Below are 19,013 nucleotides of genomic sequence, written 5' to 3' on the forward strand. Positions count from 1 at the left end.
ATGAGAGACAAGGATCACTGGGAACAAGTCAATGGAACTATCATTCATCCACCAGTTTACAAGAAAAAGATGCGAAGGCCACCAAAGAATAGGAAGAAAACACCTGAAGAAAAGCTTCAGAAGGATGGCAACATTGCACTGAACAAGAAAGGTGTGAGCATGCACTGCTCAATTTGTGGAAAAGCATATCACAACAAGAAAGGCCATCAGAAATTCATGGAGAGGGAGATGGAGAGGGAAGCAACTGAGCTGGAAGAAGAAATAGAAGATCCTTCCATTTTAAATGTAAGACATTTAATTTCTAGTTGCAATACACGTTAGTCCATTTTCACACCATCTTATATTGCAGGACATCAGGACACACATGGAGGACATGAGGCTGGATCCTATGCACGTGCCTTTCAGCATGGTACATAGAATGAGGCAAGAGGTGACAAATAGTTGTATACTGTTTCCTATGATTTCATATCCATGTAATTACTTTTAGTGACTTATGAATGCTTTGTCTACATATTGATCAGGAGAGAGTCCATGTTTCAAATGTTAGGACACCTGGTCCTCTGCCAGATATATCTAGATTTGTAGCCGATGCAAGGGACTCCATTCCTGAGAGAAGAACAAATACTACTGCTACAGCCAGGGGAAGGAACAGGGGAAAAGGCAAAGAAACTGCAGTAGATGGCGGAGAAACTAGTGGTGCTGCAAGCAAGAGACATAAAAGAGGTGGAGGAAATGCTAGTGCAAGAGGGGGAGGAAAGGCTGCTAGAGGTGGAGGAAGTGGTGGTGCAAGAGGGGAAGGAAATGTTGCAAGAGGTGGAGGAAGTGGTGGTGCTAGAGGGGGAGCAAGTGCTGCTGCAAGAGGTGGTAGAAATGCTGGAAGAAGGGGAGCAAGTGTTGCTGGAAGATGGGGAGCAAATGCTGGAAGAGGGGGAGCAAATGGCTGGAACTTTCTTTTCTTTGGAGCAGATGGTGACAACTGACAAGAGAGATGCATCTATTCCAGACCTAAATGCAAATCCTGAAGAGATCATTGTGACCATGCGCCAACTCGTTAATCATGCATGTTTTAAGTGCTATCTTAGCAAAGTTCGTCGATGAACAAGCTACTCATGTCGTAGTTCATGTGTGAACTTTGAAGGCTACTTATTTTGTAATCTTCTAAACCCTGAATGTTGCTGAGTTGGTACTACTATGTTCTGAACCTGCTATGTTATGAATGCATACATGCTATTCTTAACCAGTTCCAAATGTTCTGAATATTCTGAACCTGCTATGTTATGAATGCATATATATACTTCATCCTTTATTATCCTTAGGAGGACTGCCTCCTCTCTCTCTCTCGCCCAAGTGCGGAAGAGCACGACGCCGCCGTCCGTATGCTGGATCGGCCACCGTGTTCCCGTCCAGTGCGCATGACACTGAGGCAAGCGGTGCACCCGATGTCGTCAACGAGTAGGTGGCTGTGGTCGTCCATGCTCTTTTTTATTATCTTCTCCTTTTGCTGTCAGTTAAGCAATCTTAGATTCAATTTCGGTTTCAGTTAAGAAATTTGTATGCGTTTAGTTATTCTAACATATCAGGAGACTTTTGTGCAAATAATCAGGACTGCGGGTTTAGTGTTTTCATTACTCAGGGGGTTTGCAAACTAACCAGCCCACCGGGGCGTGCTCCCCTGCCAACGTGGCGTGCGACGTGGCTGTCTCGGAGTATTTTGTATGAAATTGATTCCGCATTACAACTTTAGTGACCCATTTGTCTCAATTTTCAAGTTATTGTATGAATTTGTTCCTGCAGTGCAAGTTAGTGTACTGTAGGTGTATTTAACTCTTTATTCTATAGATTGATCGACCGTTTGACAAACGATAGCCGCGCGCCACATTATCAGCTAGCTAGATCCGCTATGTACGGAGCAGTAAACTAGCGCAGACTCATCGTTCATGGCTGGCTCCGTCGTGAAGCGGCCATCAACGAGAATCCCGGCACGCTCATCGGATTCAGGTCTACTCTGCTCGACGTATATAACGAGCAAGCAATGGCACCTCGATGCACCACAGGTCCACGGCCCTGGCCAGTCCAAAATGTGGCAACCAAAATACCTCATCCTCGTCGCGGTCTCGCTCTCTGTGCTTGCATGCACGGCGGCGGGCGACGGCGGCGGCAGGCCACTGGTGACGGCCGTCACCAAGGACGCGACCACCTCCCTCTACACCATCCCCGTCAAGTCCGGCCGCCCGCTGGTCCTCGACCTCTCCGGCCCCATCGTCTGGTCCACCTGCGACGACGGCGCCCCCCACGACACGCTCGAGTGCAACAACATCGACTGCATGCGCGCGCACCGCTTCCACCCGCCCAGCTGCCCGCACACCGGCTACGGCATGCCCGACGTCCACAACCCCTACCGCTGCAAGTGCACCCCGCACCCGCACAACTCCGTCTCCGGCGACACCGCCTCGGGGGACATGACGCGCGTGGCGCTCTCCGCCAACGCCACCGACGGCATGAACCCGTTGGGCCCGGTGTCGTTCACCGCCGTGACGTCCTGCGCGCCCGACACCCTGCTACAGGGTCTGCCGGTGGGGGCCGTAGGCGTGGCGGGGCTCGCGCGCTCCAGCTTCGCGTTTGTTAGACTGTATATATACGTAGTCTGTGTATTAATATTGTAACATTGTATTGTATCTCTTGGTATCTCTATATAATGAAAGAGCCACATCCCGTTTGACCTCTTTTGGTTCATAGGATAGGATTAACGTAGGAATAGAAATTTTGTAGGAAATGAGATGACATGTATATCAAATCCTATGAGTAGGAATAAAAAACGAGATGTCATTTGATTTACATCAAAGAAATTTTTTCATTGAGTCTAGGCTCATTTTTATTTTCCTATGACATGTGGAGGATAGGAACCAATCCTATGTAGGAATAGGAATCCATTCTATGAAGCAAAGGACTCTAAAGGAAAAAAATCCTATAAAAATCCTATCCTCTAGAATTCCTATAAAAATCCTCCAAATCAAAGGAGGCCTAGGGTGTCGAGTAAGTTCCCAACATATTATGTTTTACATGGTATCAAATTAGGGTTTCGATGTCTTCCGCTACTCCCGCCGCCGCCGCCGCCGGTGCGCCGAATTCCGTCGCTGCCACCGCCATCGCGCCGGCCCTCGCTCCTATGTCACTGTTCCTCACTTCTCGGCCCCTTGCGTCGGCCTACGGAGCCCTGCCGCCGACCGAGTCCCCGATCGGATCGAATCCGTCGGCCGACTCCTCTGCTGAGTTCGTTGCGCCGCTGTCTCATGGCGTTGCCGTGCAGCCGCCCTACGGTGTCGTCGCGCAGACGCCCGGTGGCGTCGCTCCTGCCTTGTATGGTGCGCCGCCGGCGGCCCAGGGCTCCCTTCAGCCGCCGCAGTCCTCCTGGCCCGTGGCGTCCTACGCGGCGCCGCATCATCACCAACCCTATGCGGCTCTCTCGTCACATCACCACGGGCCACCGTCGGTGCCGATCTACTCCGTGCTGCCACCGCAGCAGCACTTCCTGGCGCAGCCACCATAGCCCTACGCGGAGTTAATTGCACAGAAGTATCACAATTGGAGCATCACATGCAGATTGGTACCACGATTGCTAATTTTTGCGTGTCAGTATCAACATTGCTCCAAATTTTTGCAAAAAAGGCTAAAAGGCTGATTTATACGTATTGACAGTGTATCTGACCGTTGGGGCCCGTCTGTCAGGTGCCGACGTGGCATAGAGGGATTTTTTTTCGTTCGTAAGTTTTTCACGGACTTGTTCGAAAGTTTCCGGCGAATTGAACAAACAAATAACCGAAACGGAAAAACGCGCGCGAGGGCGATTCGAACCCGCGACCCGCAGGTCTGCGGCTGCGCGCGCTAGCCACTACGCCGTTGACGAGATCCAGGCGAAAGTTATATTATACTAGCACGCACACGCTGGGCCGGCAGCTGGGCCAAGCAAAACCTACAATATTTTACAAAAAAATTAGTAGATGCAAAATGATCATTTTTTTTATTTTTACACAGGCTGTATTAATAGAATTATCTTTGAGAAAAATATTAGTTTGGTAAACATGCAGATTACTACATTTGTTATTTTTTGACAAATAGAAATATGAACCCCAGAATGAAACTTTCATCGTTTTAAAAAGGTTCAATATATAGGTGACAAATGGTTTTATAATACAAAAAAAGTTTGTCGTATATTTATATAAAATCATTGTATATAAAAAAATGTTCAATGTTCAGTGTGTATTTACAAAAAATATCGCAGAATAAAAAGTTCACTATAAACTTAAAAAATGTTATGATCATTTTGCATCTATTAATTTTTTTACATAATGCGCGGTGAATATTTATTACAAAAATGATAAATATAAGTTAAAAAAATCTTAATATATGTTGAACAATTTTTGTAACATATATTAAGAAAATTGTTCAACATATATTACAAAAATGATCAATTTCATTGAATGAAAAAAGATGAAGAAACGAAAAGAAACCTGGGCAACGAACGAGCCCCAGCAAAACGCAAAACGAAAAAATTATTACAGGCCTCGGTTGGCCCAACCACCGGTCCAGCGTTTGCTTGTTTGTATAAAGAGTGTACTGCCCGCACTATAACGCGTGCATATCTGTGGCCTGGTGGCTAGCGCGCTCCGCTTGCGTGTTGCTGGTCGCTGGTTTGAAACCTGTTGATGCTTTGTTTTTCTTTATTTTATTTATTTATGCTGAACATTTTTTTAAATACGTTGAACAATTTTTAAAGATATGATGAATATTTGACATAATGCAAGGCGAATTTATTGTAATTTATGGTGAACATTTTCTTAGACATGATGGATTTTCGTAAAATATTGCAGGCTTTGCTTGGCCCAGCTGCCGGCCCAGCGTGTGCCTCCTAGTATAATACAACTTCCGCCTGAATCACGTCAACAGCGACGCTGTGGCGTAGTTGCTAGCGCGCGCAGCCGCACACCTCCGGGTTGCTGGTTCGAATCGCCCTCGCGTGTGTTTTTTGGTTATTTGTTTGTTCAATTCGCTCGAAACTTTCGAACAAGTCCGTGAAAAACTTGCGATCGAAAAAAAATCCCTCTCAATGGCGGTTTTTCTGCGACTGGGCATTTATGTGATTATAGATAAAGCCAAAGGATTTTCTGCAAAAAATATGTCACGTCGGCACCTGCCAGACGGGCCCCAGCTGTCAGATACATTGTCAATACGTATAAATCAGCCTTTTTTGCAAAAATTTGGACCAATGTTGGTTCGAATCGCAGCCGCACACCTCCAGGTCGCTGGTTCGAATCGCCCTCGCGCGTGTTTTTCGGTTATTTGTTTGTTCAATTCGCTCGAAACTTTTGAACAAGTCCGTGAAAAACTTGCGATCGAAAAAAAAAATCCCTCTCAATGGCGGTTTTTCTGCGACTGGGCATTTATGTGATTACAGATAAAGCCAAGGGATTTTCTGCAAAAAATATGCCACGTCGGCACCTGCCAGACGGGCCCCAGCTGTCAGATACACTGTCAATACGTACAAAATAGCCTTTTTTGCAAAAATTTGGACCAATATTGGTACTGACACGTAAAATTAGCAATCATGGTACCAATCTGCATGTGATGCCTCAATTGTGGTACTTCCGTGCAATTAACTCCCCTACGCGCCGTCGCCACGCCAATCCTACCCCGCGCCGTCCGGGTTCGTGGCTGCACCGCCGCAACCATCCTACGGGGCCGCGGCGAACTATGGAGTCGACGCCCTCATTCCCGGTGCTCCTGGCGTCTACTCGGCGGGTGCTCCTCATCTCGAGACAGCCCCGTCGATGGGTCTCTATGCGCCACCGATGCATGCTCACGCCGCTCAGGTCACGGCGCCATCACCGTTTTACTTCTCGCATCTGCTGCCGGTGAAGCTCACGCCGGACAACTACCAGTCCTGGCGTGCCCAGGTGTTGCCTCTTCTGCGCAGTCGCTATCTGGAGGACTATGCTGACGGATCCATCCCGTGTCCGCCCACTCATCACCCGGCGTATCATACATGGGTGGCCCAGGATCAGGCCATTCTCTCTGCAATCCAGTCCTCGCTCACTCCGAGCGTCTCGTCGCTGGTCATCTTCGCTGCTACATCCCGGGAGGCGTGGGCGGCGCTTCACACCAGCTTCGCCTCGCAGTCTCAGGCGCGTGCTCATTCTATGCGCACCGAGCTTGGTGAGACTAAGCTTGGTGACCTCAACATCACGTACTACTTCAACAAGATGCGGGGTCTCGCCGACACATTGGCCTCGGTTGGCCAGTCTCTGCAGGATGAGGAGTTCACCACTTTCGTTCTTGACGGGCTCGACGATGATTATGACAATCTCGTTGAGAACATTCATGGCCGTGACGATCCACTTCCACCTCGCGAGCTGTATGCCCGACTCCTTGGCCGTGAACAGCGCATCAAGGCCCGCCGTGTCTCACCGGGCTTCGCCTCCGCCAACGCCGCGACTCGCGGCAAACCTCAGCGGCCTTCTTCACAGCTGGCTCCGCGTGGCAATGCGCCATCCATCATGGGTGGAAACCGGCCGGTTGCTTGCTGCTCCTCTTGTGGTGCCCCGCAGGCTTGCCAGCTGTGTGGCCTGGAGCGCCACATTGCATCTCGCTGTCATCGTTGCTACAAGCAAGATTTTCTGGGCCTTGGCAACAATGGCAAAGGAAACGACAAGCAGGCTACCGCCGCCGTGACTAATCATGATCATGGTCGCACTCCGTCCTACTCCATTGATCCAACATGGTATATGGACACCGGCGCTACTAACCACCTCACCGGCGAGATGGGCAAGCTCTCTACTCAGGAGCCATATCGTGGTCATGATCAGGTGCACACCGCCAGCGGAGCAGGTATGCGCATCTCTCATGTTGGTCAGGCTTCTCTCCTTGCACACAATTTTCGCAAACTACATCTTTCCAATGTCCTTCGTGTTCCCTCTGCTACGCGTAGTTTGTTGTCTATTCCTCAACTTATACGTGATAACAATGTCCTTGCTGAGTTTCACCCTTCTCGTTTCTTTATCAAGGATCGGGACACGAGGGTCGTTCTGCTTAGCGGTCGTCTTCGCCATGGCTTGTACGCACTTGATGTACCGAGCACACCATCAATGCAGTCTTCTTCTCAGGCGTTCAGTGATGTTCGTGTGTCGCCTACGCACTGGCATGCGCGCCTTGGTCATCCTGCGGCTCCTATAGTTCGTCATGTGTTGCATCGTCATGAACTACCAGTTGTGTCCAATAAATCTGCTGAAACCGTTTGTGATGCCTGTCAGCAGGGCAAGAGTCACCAACATCCGTTTTCAGAGTCTAGTCGTGTTGTGAAACATCCTCTTAAGCTTGTGTTTTCTGATGTATGGGGTCATGCCCAGACGTCTGTTTGTGGCCACAATTATCATGTCAGTTTTATTGATGCTTATAGTCGGTTTACTTGGCTGTATCTTATTAAGCGCAAGTCTGATGTGTTCGATGTTTTTATCCAGTTTCAAGCACATGTTGAGCGTCTCCTTAAGCAGAAAATCATCCATGTTCAATCTGACTGGGGGAGGGGGTGAATACCACAACCTCAACTCTTTTTTTAACAAACTTGGGATTTCGCATCGTGTGTCTTGTCCTCATACACATCAGCAAAATGGAACTGCCGAACGTAAGCATCGTCATCTTGTTGAAACTGGCCTAACCTTGCTCGCTCATGCATCCCTTCCGTTTCGGTTTTGGAGTGATGCTTTCTCCACAGCTTGTTTTCTCATAAATAGGCTTCCCTCATGACTCCTGAAAATGCAAACTCCGCTTGAACTCTTGCTCAAAGAGACTCCAGACTACACTTTTTTAAAGGTGTTCGGGTGTGCATGTTGGCCTCAGCTTCGCCCATATAACAAGCGTATGTTAGAGTTTCTGTCTAAGAAGTGCATCTTCCTGGGGTACAGTTCTCTTCACAAAGGGTACAAATGCCTCCATGTTCCTACCAATCGCATTTACATCTCTCGTGACGTGGTGTTTGATGAAAACGTGTTTCCTTTTCGCGCACTTCCGACAAACTCTACCACTTCCTCACAACTGGTGCACATGTCCATACCTTTGCCTGATTAATTTGTGGATGTTGCATATGCCCCTGCGTTGTTGCCTAATCATGCTGCAGGTATTGGACGTGGTGCTTGTCTTGAGCTTCTTGATGAACAGGAAACCGACGCGGCAGCTCCTGCTCGGGATGTGCATGTGCCATGCATATCGGGTTCGACCAGCGTACCCGCCCCTACATCGCCACTGGAGGCTGCCGTGCGGGCGCCGGTCTCGCCTGGCCCGCCACTGGCCTCGCCCAGTCCTTCGGCCGGCGCCCCTCCTGGCCCTCAGTTGGCCTCGCCTGGCGTGCCGCTGGCCTTGCCTGGTCCATCAGCCGGCGCTCCGCCTGACCCAGGAGGGGTCACGCCCGACCTGGAGGCATCTTCGCCTCGGCCGGCGGTTGCTTCGACCGGCCTGGAGCTGGACCTGGTCAGTCCCGCCTCGGTTGCTAGTGGGCTGGCCTCACCTGGCTCGTCGTCGTCAGGGAGCCCTAGTGCGAGCTCTCCCGATGCTGCAGCTTCGTCTCCATCACCGGTTGCGTCGGTATCGCCGACACGGTCTGCGGTCCCTCTTCGTCCTCGTACACGGAGTCAGTTGGGCATTTTCTGTCCGAAGGAACGCAAGGACGGGACTGTGGCATGGCTAGCCGCGTGCATGGCTCACACTGCTGCTGATCCCACTGCTGAGCCTCGACACTTCCAGGCTGCACTGAGTATTCCTCACTGGCACGCTGCTATGGAACAGGAGTTTCAGGCTCTCCAGAAAAATGACACTTGGCAGCTTGTTCCTCCAGTATCTGGTGTCAATATTATTGATTCCAAGTGGGTTTTCAAAGTCAAGAGACATGCTGATAGTTCCATTGAACGCTACAAGGCACGACTTGTTGCCAAGGGCTTCAAACAGAGGTATGGTCTTGATTATGAAGACACGTTCAGTCCAGTCATCAAGCCTACTACCATTCGCTTGCTGTTGTCTCTTGCTGTCACTCATGGATGGTCTCTTCGTCAGCTTGATGTGCAGAACGCTTTCCTCCATGGAATTCTGGAGGAGGAGGTTTTTATGTGTCAGCCACCTGGATTTGTTGATCCTGCACGCCCTCGTCATCTCTGTCGTCTGACTAAGGCGCTATATGGACTGAAATAGGCTCCTCGTGTATGGCATGCTCGTCTTGGCTCCGTTCTCCGAGCACTTGGGTTTACTCCCTCCACTGCAGACACATCGTTGTTCCTTCTTCAACGTCCTGAGGTTACGATGTATCTTCTGGTTTATGTTAATGATATCATTCTCATCAGTTCATCCCATGCTGCTGCTGATCGTCTTGTGGTTGCACTCAGTGGTGACTTTGCTGTCAAGGATTTGGGTGCCTTGCATTTTTTCCTTGGTCTGGAGGTTTCACGTTCTTCTGCTGGTTTGACTCTTACACAAAAGAAGTACTCCTTGGACTTGTTGCGTCGTGCTGGTATGCTGAAGTGCAAACATGCCATTACTCCGATGTCTGTCACTGATCGGTTATCTGCCCTTGATGGAGATTCTCTTTCACCTGAGGATGCTAATGAGTATCGCAGTCTCGTTGGTGGTCTGCAATACCTTACTATTACCAGGCCTGATATCTCCTATGCAGTCAACCGTGTCTGTCAGTTTCTTCATGCACCCAGGACATCTCATTGGTCAGCTATGAAACGTATTTTGCGTTACATATGTCTTACTGTCTCCTATGGTTTGCTTCTTCAGCCTGCGCCATCGTGTGAGCTCTCAGCTTTCTCAGATGCAGATTGGGATGGCAGTCCTGATGACAGGCGATCCACGGGGGGATATGCGGTATTTCTGGGTTCTAACTTGATCGCCTGGAATGCTCGAAAGCAGGCCACAGTGTCTCGCAGTAGTACTGAAGCTGAGTACAAAGCAGTTGCTGATGCCACTGCTAAGATCATATGGGTACAGTCTCTGTTGAGAGAGTTGAGAGTTGCTTCAGCTCATCCTCCAGTTCTGTGGTGTGATAACATTGGTGCTACATATCTTTCATCTAATCCAGTGTTTCACGCTAGGACGAAGCACATTGAGGTTGACTATCATTTTTTTCGGGAACATGTTGCACAGAAGCTACTTTGTATCAAGTTCATCCCGTCAAAGGATCAACTTGCTGACATCTTCACGAAGCCTCTTCCACAACCACAGTTTGTAGGCTGTAGGCGCAATCTTAACTTGCTTTGTACTTCAGGCCATAGTTAAGATTGAGGGAGGATGTTAGACTGTATATATACGTAGTCTATGTATTAATATTGTAATATTATATTGTACCTCTTGGTATCTCTATATAATGAAAGAGCCACACCCCGTTTAGGGTGTCGAGCAAGTTTCCAACATATTATGTTTTACAGCGTTCCCCGCGCAGGTCGCGGGCACTCAGGGCGTCGCTAACTCGTTTGCGCTCTGCCTCTCGAGCGGCCCTGGCAACGGCGTCGCCATCTTCGGAGGCGGCCCGCTCTTCGTCCTGGGGCAGCCCATCTCGGAGATGCTGGGCGGCAGCACCCCCCTCTGCAAGTACAAGGACTCCCCCAGCTACTACATCATGTCCAGCAAGGGCATCGCCGTGGACGGAGTGCGGATCCTGCCGGGCGAGCACGCGCCGCTCACTATCGGCCTCTCCACGACGACGCCCTACACGGAGCTGCGCAGTGACGTGTACCGCCCATTCATCAACGCGTTCGACCAGGCCATGGAGCGCTGGGGTGCTGCCGCTTTGAGGGTCCCCTCCCCGGCCACGTCGCCGTTCGAGCTGTGCTACAACAATTCGAAGCTGCCGCAGACGCGGTTCGACTTCTTCGTGCCGAGGATCAGCCTGATGCTGGACGGCGGCATGAGCTGGCCGGTGTTCGGCATGAACTCTGTGGTGCGGTTGAACCGCGGCACGCCGTGCTTGGCTTTCGTCGAGATGAAGGCGGGGAACAAGGCCGGGTATGGCGATGGTGCGGCACCGGCGGTGGTGATCGGAAGTTTTCAGATGGAGAACATGCTGCTGGTTATCGACGAGGAGAAGCAGCGCTCGGATTCACCGCCGGGCAGCACCTCATCAATGGGCTCTCGTGCGGCCACTTCAATTTTACGATGCCAGCCTAGCCTAGTGTTGTGTGGTGTCATTGTGTTGCTTGGATTTCGAATTTCCATGCTTCAATTTGACTGTTTTTTCCCGTCATTTTTTCCGCAGACAACCCTATGCGCCAAAATAAATTACACACATCCAAGCACGTCGAGATTTGAGAAGTCAAAATCCTACACAAAATTATTCGGTTGTACTTGGCTATTTGACTATTTCTCATCCTGTATGTAACACTGTCAAACCACCATAGAGATTCCATCACCTATGGTCAGAGAATGCACACAAGGTGTGTGCATGACTATGACATTCTCTTTCCTCTATCTTCCACAGAAAAGAAAGGGAGGTGATACTCTTACGTCAATGTACGGATCAAAAAATGTCCTGAAATTTAAGAGTATTAGGCCAACTTCACCGCGCGACCCCATCTTATCCGACCCCGTTTGTTTGGAGTAAAAGGGACAAACCAGACGACCCAGTGCGTGGGAGCAAACGAACTTTTATCCGTTTTGTGTCCGCTTTCGACCCATCCCCGGCTCAAGTTTGCACTGATTTTGGGGTAAAACGGACAGCGCGTGGACGGGCGGGACGCGCGTGCTTGTCCTCCCCTGGCCCGCCCGTCGGTGGCACAAAGCAAAAACCCCCGCCCGACCATTTGGCGCCATTTGCAGCAAATCCTCCCACGTCCCTCTCGCCACCCCCCTGACGGTGTCCTGGACTATGGGGTACTCACCACGTCGTCTCCCAGTCAGTTGGATTGGGCCGACGACCCCCATGGCCGTATGCTCATGGGCTAGTTCAGACAGCCGATGTATACCCGAGGAAGATTCGACAAGACTTGGTGATTAAGACAAGGACTCCTCTCCACCGGCGTATTCGACTAGGACTCTTGTTATCCTAGGCCTCTGGTACATTATATAAGCCGAGGCCAGGCTAGTCGGTAGATTATTATGACATTACTCATCATACCTCTAGGGTTTAGACCACAACATATGATCTCGAGGTAGATCGACTCTTATAACCCCTATACTCATCAAAGTCAATCAAGCAGGAAGTAGGGTATTACCTCCATCAAGAGGGCCTGAACCTGGGTAAACATCGTGTCCTCTGTCTCCTATTACCATCGGTCTTTAGACGCACAGTTCGGGACCCCCTACCCAAGATCTGCCGACTTTGACACCGACAATGGTACTTTCATTGAAAGTTCCGCTGTGTGATCGGCAAAGGATCAATGGCTCGCCCGCAGATCTACTGCGATGCCGGCATCTTCGTTGCCGGCTCGACTGGTCACCTTGGCTAGACTGAGGACCGCGCTCCATCTTCGATCGTCATGTTCGGACGGGGGCCTTCATCAACATCAACTCCGATCTCTATCAAGATCATGGAGGAATCACCCATGGAGCTCGGAGGCTCAACGTCAACATTGCCCTCGGGCGACCGTGCTGTTTTTTCGAACAGCGAACTTGTATCCGCTGCCACCAGCTCCTCGAGCATCGCTTTGACGATTTATTTGATGGAATTGTGCGGAATTGAGTCTACAACAACTATGCAAAATTTCGTCGAGTTCTGATGGAGGAATCTCGGGCAATTTACGATATACCGGAGCCGTGTCAAATCTGGACGAGTTTAGGGCGTGGTCTCCAGCACCTAGCTCGGATGTCCTTTGGAAGATCCAACCGTTGATCGGCTGCGGAATTCCTATATCTACCACCCCTCAAAATCTCAGCTCGATCCAACCGTACAAACTCCAGGAACCTTCCGATTAGTGCATCATTTTTCGGATCTGTTTTCTGCGCGAATACGGATCCGACCAGAATTCATGTTTGATATTGGACAACCTTTTTAAGGGAATTTTCTTCTATGGTATTGTGCGTTGTTTTTAACATGTGCCCATAAAATTTTACGAAAACACTAATGCCCACACGTGTGGGTGTTACCCAACTCGCCCACACGCCTGGATCATCGTTCACTGTCTTTTGCACGAATCTTGACATGAAAAAGGTGGATTTGGTGTGCCACGTAGGACGGGGCTGGTGTGTGGGCGTTGGAGAGTTTGCCCACACGCCCGCACCATGCTGTTTGCCAGCTGCATTATGTGGGCGAACTGCTTTTCGCCCACACAGTCACCAACTAGGTCATGCGCGTGTGAGTGAACTGCTTTTCGCCCACACGACACTACTACCTTGTGGATGGCAACTACAGTTACGCGAACGTGGCAACTTGGTACACACACATGGCAACTGTGATTCTTTGCTATATGGCAACTGCAGTTATGCGAACGTGGCAACTCGGTACACACACATGGCAACTGTGATTCCTTGTTACACGGCAACTGCAGTTGCGCATACGTGGCAACCAGATAAACACACATGGCAACTGTGATTAACAATACGTGGCAACTATGGTTGGACCAGACGTGGCAACTAGGTAAACACACATGACAACTACTGTTTTGACCATATGTGGCAAGTAGTTAATCACACACGGCAACTACGGTTTGATTACATGCGGCAACTACCATAAATTAGACATGGAAAATATAGTTAACCAAAACAGATAGAGTTGCCATGCTTTTACAACTACACTTGCCATCCCGGATAACTACATCTGCCAACTAGGCTGGCAACTAAGTCGTCATCCCGTGGGGTACCTAACGTAGCTGCGTCAGGACGTGTGGGCATTTTTGCTTCGTGCCACACGCACGGGATGGAGATGAGTAGTACTTGTTGGGCGTGTGGCACGAAGTAGCCGTGCCCACACATGTGGGCAATTCTAATGTCCGCCCACACACAGCCCGTGTGGGCTGCTCCTGCTCACACCACACACGGTGTGTGGGCGCATGTCGTATATGCCACACGTGTGGCAGTTATCGCCGTCCAAATTTTAAGCCTTTTTTAGGCACTCTTCACCATCGCCCTGGTGTCACACCAGTCCGGTAACATTGCTCCACGTCTGCCGACCTGTGCTAGACAGACCGTCGCTTCATCGAGCCGAGGCTAACATTATCAGATCATCAGCTCGGCAAGCCGAACAAGAGTTCGGCATCACGAAGGATAAATCATCACCAAAACCATCTCCCCATGGATTGCACGGGTCAGGCGCGCCGACATCGCCGCTCGGTCGCTTCATCAATCCGGCATTGACCGCATCACAAGTTATGACCAGCATCGACATGGCCGCACTGTTGTTTTTTCAAGCAAATGTCCATCACGCCGAACTGCTTCAACACCTCGGCTGACATGGCAACTGCAACGTCTCCTTACTGACCCGCTCCACCATCTCGGCTAGACCGGGGACTTTACTATTTCTTCATCTACATACTCCCGTGACTTCGGCGTCACCAGCAGACCAGCTTCGTTACGTTAGCTGGACCGGGGGTTTGCCTTGGCGATCCCACCATTGCTAGCATCGCCATGCCGTCACTTTATTGCCCATCAGAAAATGGGTGTGCGGATCGAGTCGCAATTTTGGGAGTAACCTTTCTTCAGATTGCTACAACAGATAAACCAGGTGCTATTAATCCTAGTATTTTTTCTTGCTTGGGTTTATTTTTCCCAAGGAATTATTACTCTGGTTTGTTTCATCATCTGTACATAGGTCTATCAAATAGTGGCCGCATTAACAACGACCGCGTGGTGGTTCGGTCAGTTTTCGTATACAGTTCGGCGAATGCCGCATCCGGAACTCAGACCAGCCTGCGAATTCAGGTTCGGCCATGCCTTCACCGCGTCACGCCGACGCCCTACATCGACATGACTTCGGCGCCAGGCCACATCTCCTTCAATAAATTATTTTTGCGAAAAGCAATTATCCTTTTTGGACCGTGCTATATATGCATCGGTTTCAAGTTGTGTCTTCAGTCAAATAGTTGGGTTGCCCGGCTCCTGTGCTTGCCTCCTACATTCCGCGTTGTTCGGCTAGGTGTGCAAAGGGATAACCACTGCATTGTGCTTCCAGCTCGCATGGTTAAGCACCTCAGTGGAGAAAGCCAAAAATTGACTGTCACAATAAGCATAAACTGGTCATCGATCCGATGACTAGGTCAAATGATGGGCCGGTCATAACATTGGCCGAAGTGTTTACAGCTTGACCTCGGCTGTCGCCGAACACTAACCAGGGGCTCGTAGCTAGCTTCCCCGGTTTAAAACCTCCTATGACTAAGTGAAAGTTATAAAGCCTGCATCTCTGATTGCCTCGTTTCTGCTCACACAATTGCCTTCGGGCACCGAGTCGTCGGCTAAGGGTTGTCATGTTATTGCGGAGACACCCTGCATAGTATCTACAAAGGGGTAGAAGCCGACGATGGGCCACTTTCAAGTGATAAACGATCGCAACGGAGTCAAAATGAGTATATCATCGGCGTTTGAATTTAATATACAAGGACTGCCTTCCATAATCATCGTTATAAAGCCATAAATATGCATCAATTTAACTTAAGATTTTTGCCAAGCTGGGTTGCCTGGCTCCTGTCCTTACCCCTACGTTCCTGATTGTTCGGCTAGGCGGTAAAGGGAGCACCTCTGTGATTGTTACTACCGGGTCATCCGAGTTAGTACCTCAGACTGGGTGAAGCCGAAAGCTAGCGATCTTAAAGGATCACATTGGTCGGCAACAACGGAAGTAAAAAATTGGTTCATTATTACCACAGAGTTCGGGAACTTTCCCCGAACTAAATCCTCAATATTTTCCTCCCACATTGATCGGAGGTGAGGTTTCATGATCATGATAAGCATGACGACCCAAAGAAAGGAACCGATAGCGGGACTATTTTCCTTGGAAGATGTTTCTTACATTAAGTAATATAACATATCTCTCCGCGTACCTTTGTTTATAAAACCGTATGGCCGGATTGCCTTGTTTCCATAAATCTTTGCCCTTATAACGACTTTATAAAGTAGGACAAACACTCCCCAGCTTCTGGCCGAGGAGGTTCAAGCCAATGGTCGGTCAACAAAGCTTTGTACAATGCGGATCCGAGCATTAATGATGTAAAGTACTTGGATACGTAGAATCATTACATATAATTTGTGGTTTTACTCTGGATATCGATCCTTAATTCGGCCACCCGTGCCCACATTAAGGCCCGAGGGCTACCGGGCTTCGGGCTTATCATTCACTAATATTGAAAGGGGCGTATCGATCCCCTGATCGGGTTTGCCACCCGACCAGTGTCTCGTGGGCTACCGCATTGACAATCCAATGTAGAAAATTTAAAGTGCAATATAGCTTTCGAGGAGATTATGATCCTCAGGTTGGTCGGCCGCACCCAACCTGAGTCTCGAGGAATTTGCATATTGCTTTTTGTGTCCAGAAGTATTATGTCGAGCTGGGAGTTGATCCTCAGGCCGATTTTGTGAATCAACCTGAGTCTCAGGGGCTACTGGGATCAGCGGTCTTATGTCATCCTTCAGGTGCATCTCGGGTTATTGGCTATATATCTCAGCAGAGAATAAATTGCACCAATCAAAAATATTGACAAAATATCGGCCCGCAGTCGGGGTGGTGCACCACCTCGGAAGCAGTCCGACATAAAGCTCGGGCGCTAGTGGCTGGCTCCATAGAGGGCATTTCCGGCATTAAGCTCGGCTAAACTCCTTCAACTTTTTTGAACCAAGGTGATTTATAACACCTCGGATATAGTCCGACGTTGAAGCTCGGATACAGTTCGGCGTTGGAGCTTGGACATAGTCCGGCATTGGAGCTCGGATAGATTCCGGTGTTGGAGCTCGAAAGCGGTCCAACGTTGGTGCTCGGCTGCAAAATATACCTCGAATGTAGTCCGGCGTTGGAGCTCGGATGCAAGAGGCCGCTGCCGCCCGGGAACAACTTCAAACCCAAGGTGTGGCATAAAAATAACAAGGCATTGATAAAGGCCGAAGACTTAAAGGGCTCCTGGATACCTGACGTGCAAACTCTTCGGATTCACTTTGGCGATCCTCAAGACCGAAGATGGGAAGATTTGTTGAACCAGTTTTCAAGACCGACGACCGAATATGAAGAATAGTTTGGAAGAATCGAGGAGCGCCCCCAACTTGAAGACCGGTTCAGGGGGCTATTGACGGTGTCCTGGACTAGGGGGTACTCACCACATCGTCTCCCAATTAGTTGGATTGGGCCGAGGACCCTCATGGCCGTATGTTCATGGGCCAGTTTGGACAACCGATGTATACACGAGGACGATTCCACAAGACTTGGTGATCAAGACAAGGACTCCTCTCCACCGGCGTATTCGACTAGGACTCTTGTTATCCTAGGCCTCTGGTGCATTATATAAGCCAAGGCCAGGCTAGTCGGTAGATTATTATGACATTAGTCATCATACCTCTAGGGTTTAGACCACAACATATGATCTTAAGGTAGATCAACTCTTGTAACCCCTATACTCATCAAAGTCAATCAAGCAGGAAGTAGGGTATTACCTCCATCAAGAGGGCCCGAACCTGGGTAAACATTGTGTCCCCTATCTTCTGTTACCACCGATCCTTAGACGCACAGTTTGGGACCCCCTACCCGAGATCTGTCGGTTTTGACACTAACAACCGCCCACCGCCGCCGGCCCGCCCGAGCCCGGGTCGGGCCCCCGAGCCCATCGCCGCCGCCGCCGCACCCCGCGCCGGGTCAACGCCTGCACCCGCGCGCGCCCTGCCACCGCCCGCTGCCTTCAGCGCCGCCCGGCTCCACCGGCTCTGTCGTCGTGCCACCACCGCGGGCCGCCGCCGCCTCACGTCTCTCCCGCCTCCGGCCAGATCTGGCAAAGGCCCGGCCGGATCCGGCCTCTCCACGTCACCGACCTTCCTCCTCTTCAAGCTCCGGCCACCGCGACGTCAACTCCGGCGAAGTTCCGGTCCCGCCTCGATCTGCATGCCGACGAACCCTAGATCTAGTTTCAGAGGGTATATTTTTCGCTGAGTCATTTTCTGCAATGATTTATGCCCATATTCATTGCATCACATCTCGGTGACCGTAGCCCCAAATGATGCATATGATATATCAAATTGTTCGTCTCGTCGAGCTCTTCACGTTAGAAGCATTTCCATGCATGTTCATGTTCATTATAATGCAATTTTCATTGATGCAAGACTGCTATAAAATGTTAGCTGCTGGTACTTATCAGATCATGAGGTTTTGTCATTTTTGTTGCATTTGATGTGTGCATCATATGAGTTTGAGGTCTACATGTGTTTTGAACTACAATATGCCATCTTTGCAGAGGTGCTTCTCTTGTATTTTTGTGATCTATGTGGTGACTAGCACAAGCATGCAAAGTAGCCTCCGCAATATTGTTGTTTTCTGGGACTTCGGATTTTGTCAAGTCATATCCTGATGTTATTTTGATGCCATGTAAATCTGACGCTACAGTGAGATCCATGCTTATTTTGGGATACTTCAGTAAGGATGTTTTGAACTTGTGGTTATGCTCTATCCATCCATGCCCCTGTTTGCAATTGTGGAGTTGTCTAGCATGTCTTGTTCTTGCTCTACTTTTGCTATAAAATGTTCCTGGCAGAATGTTAACATGTTAATCAATTTTGCCATGGTTATTGCTAGTGAGCCATGCATCCTATGAACTTGATCTTGCTATGGTTAGCTTCATGAACATGTCATCTTGCTGTTGGTATGCTTATGTTGTCATGCAATGCTTTGTGGTGAGTGACATGAGCTCGCAAAGTTGCCTTCGTGATTCTGTTTATGCCATGCTCTATTTTTCTGCTAAGTCTGAAACTGTTAATAAAACTTGCTATGTTTACATGGGTGCCATCATATCTTCTGTGCCTTTTTGGCTCATGATCAGTAAGGGACTTTTGATCTATGCATTTAGTAGAATCATGCA

The 19,013-nt window shown here is 49.5% G+C and overlaps 1 pseudogene; it reads left to right on the forward strand.

Moving 5' to 3' along the window:
* The first annotated feature begins 2,078 nt into the window (after positions 1 to 2,078).
* Positions 2,079 to 11,205, forward strand: LOC119273369 (annotated as a pseudogene).
* The last annotated feature ends 7,808 nt before the right edge of the window (positions 11,206 to 19,013 follow it).

This window comes from Triticum dicoccoides, chromosome 3A (assembly GCF_002162155.2).
Source record: "Triticum dicoccoides isolate Atlit2015 ecotype Zavitan chromosome 3A, WEW_v2.0, whole genome shotgun sequence".
NCBI classification, from domain to species: domain Eukaryota; kingdom Viridiplantae; phylum Streptophyta; class Magnoliopsida; order Poales; family Poaceae; genus Triticum; species Triticum dicoccoides.